Genomic DNA, 2,989 nt, shown 5'->3' on the forward strand with positions numbered 1-2,989 from the left:
GTGCAACCAATTAAGCCTGTACGCTCTTGTTTTGGATTCATTGAGCGCAGCTCAGTAACTTATCCCGGATGTCTTAATTCTGCTTTTGTGCAACAGGCCCCAGTTCTTTAATGCTTTGACAATGTTGTACAATGCACAGTCATGCCAATAAAGCTCATTGAATTGAATTGAATTGAATTGAGAGAGAGGTTTAAGTGGAGAGGATTCCCAAGCTGTCATCTTTATCCCCACTGACAGAGGAGACTTACCCAACACCCCTGACTGCCCCAATCAGAGGAGACTTACCAATACCCCTGACCTGTCCCAATCAGAGGAGACTTACCAAACACCCCTGATCTGCCCCAATCAGAGGAGACTTACCCAACACCTCTGACCTGTCCAAATACCCCTGATCTGCCCCAATCAGAGGAGACCTACCCAATACCCCTGATCTGCCCCAGAGGAGACTTACCCAACACCCCTGATCTGCCCAATAGCCATCTCTCTGCCCTCTGACCAACACCCACCCCAAATGCCCTCGCCCTCACTCTGCAGGTGTGTGTGCGCAGGTGTGTGTGTGTGTGTGTGTGTGTGTGTGTTGTGATGACCTTTCCTGTGTGTGATGACCTTTCCTGTGTCTGTGTGTGTGTGTGTGTGTGTGTGTGTGTGTGTGTGTGTGTGTGTGAATGCATTCATGTAATAATTGGCTAATTGGGACCTGGGGGGCCGCGTGCTTAATAAGCGATGGGCTATTAGCCGATTAACAGAGTCTGAAATCTCCAAACCGCCCAGCTGCTAATGAAGAGAAGACAACGCTCACAGCAGGGCTGGAGATTCAGACGAGAGAAACACAACGCTGAGATGGGACCCAAGACGGAGAGAGAGAGAGAGAGAGGGGGGGGGGGGGGAGAGCGGGAGAGAGAGAGAGAGGGGGGGGGGGGAGAGCGGGAGGGAGAGAGAGAGGGGGGGGAGAAAGAGAGAGAGAGAGAGGAGAGAGAGAGAGAGAGAGAGAGAGGAGAGAGGAGGGAGGGAGGGAGAGAGATAGAGGGAGGGAGGGATGGAAGGAGAGCGAGAAAGAGAGAGAGAGAGAGAGAGGGAAAGAGGGAGGGAGGGAGAGAGAGAGGGAGGGATGGAGGGAGGAGAGAGAGAGAAAGAGAGAGAGAGAGAGATTAGATTAAGAATACATGTTTAAGTTTTCTTTAAACATGGATTTAGTTACTATTTTTTTTTTAAACATAAGTTTTCTTTCTTTTAGTTTAGATAAGTTTCCTTTCTTTGACCCCCCTTAAAACAAATATTGTATATGTTTCTATTGTCATGTTACTGCTTTGGCAACACTATTTTCTGAGTCATGCCAATAAAGCACATTTGAATTTGAATTTGAGAGGGAAAGAGGGATGGAGGGAGAGAGATAGAGGGAGGGAGGGATGGAGGGAGAGAGAGAGAGAGAGGGAAGGAGAAAGAGAGGGAGAGAGAGAGAGAAGGAGAAAGGGAGGGAGAGAGAGATGGGGGGAGAGAGAGAGAGAGAGAGAGAGAGAGAGAGAGAAAGAGAGAGGGAAGGAGGGAGGGAGGGAGATGGATGGAGAGAGGGAGGGAGGGAGAGAGAGAGAGAGAGATTCCAAAGGAGGGAGGGAGAGAGAGAGAGAAACGCAACGCTGAGATGGGACCCAAGATGGTCTGGGCAGGTCTGAAGAGTCAGGCAGTGTTCATTTGATTCATTACTTTGAGTCTGCGCAAGCTTTCGGTCGGACTCCAGAGTATGGATCCAAAAAAGCTCCCGTTGGCATAACTTCCTGTTGACATCACCCCCTCTGTGTAAAGTTACCTGTTCTATACCTTGGAATCTAAGGCGTCTGGACGACCTCACGTAACCCTCGATTGTGTGTGTACGTGTGTGTCTAACCTTGACATTTATTATAAACTGTTGTTAATAAATAGTTAGTTCATGATCTGAGTATCAACAGATAGTCTATATGAGACTATCCAAGTAAAGGGATGTTTAGAGTGGGTGAAAGCATACTGAGTTTAGTGTGGTGAAAGCATACTGAGTTTAGTGTGGTGAAAGCATACAGTGTTTAGTGTGGTGAAAGCATACTCCTGTATTAATTCCCCTTGGGGAATGAGCCCTCAAAATGAAAGACATCCAGGATGCTTCAGACACATTAAAAGAAGACTAAACGGCAGGACTTTAGGACTATATACATCAGATACATTGCATGAGGGAGGGAGATGGAGGGATGGAGGGAGAGAGGAAGGGAGGGAGAGAGGGAGGCAGGGAGAGGGATGGGACAATAGGGACAATATTGCATGAGGCGCCTTACGAATATGGCCATATTCAACAGATCTTAAGAATGTTGGAGTGTATGCGTTGGTAAGAGTGAGTGTGTATGTATTCTGTGTGTGAGTGTGTGTGTGTGTCTGCATCAACATCTCTGTTGAATACTCCCTTGTGTGAGAGCACAGCTGATGTTTTTATGGAGGCTAAATTATGAATCTGCGCTTTGGTAGGAACGTGCACACAAACACACAAATAACGCCTTATCTCCTGAGATAGAGAGATAGAGAGAGAGAGAGAGAGAGAGAGGAGAGAGAGAGAGAGAGAGAGAGAGAGAGAGAGAGAGAGAGAGAGAGAGAGACAGACAGACAGACAGAGAGAGGGAGGGAGAGAGAGAGAGAGAGAGACAGCGAGAGAGAGAGACAGACAGACAGAGAGAGAGAGAGGAGGCAGAGCCAATACTAACTTTCTTTTAGAAACTTCCTGTTGTTGGGCTATTTCCAACCAGTCCGTCCCTGGTGTGTGTGTGTGTGTGTGTGTGTGTGTGTGTGTGTGTATGTGTGTAAAACTTTCTGTTGTCGGGCTATTTCCAACCAGTCCGTCCCTGGTGTGTGTGTGTGTGTGTGTGTGTGTGAGCATGGGTGTGCATGAGTGTGTGTGGTGTAAGCATGGGTGTGCATGTGTGTGTATATGTGTATGTGTGCATGTTTGTGTGGTCTGAGCATGGGTGTGTGT

This window comes from Alosa sapidissima, chromosome 5, assembly GCF_018492685.1.
Source record: "Alosa sapidissima isolate fAloSap1 chromosome 5, fAloSap1.pri, whole genome shotgun sequence".
Classification (NCBI taxonomy): domain Eukaryota; kingdom Metazoa; phylum Chordata; class Actinopteri; order Clupeiformes; family Clupeidae; genus Alosa; species Alosa sapidissima.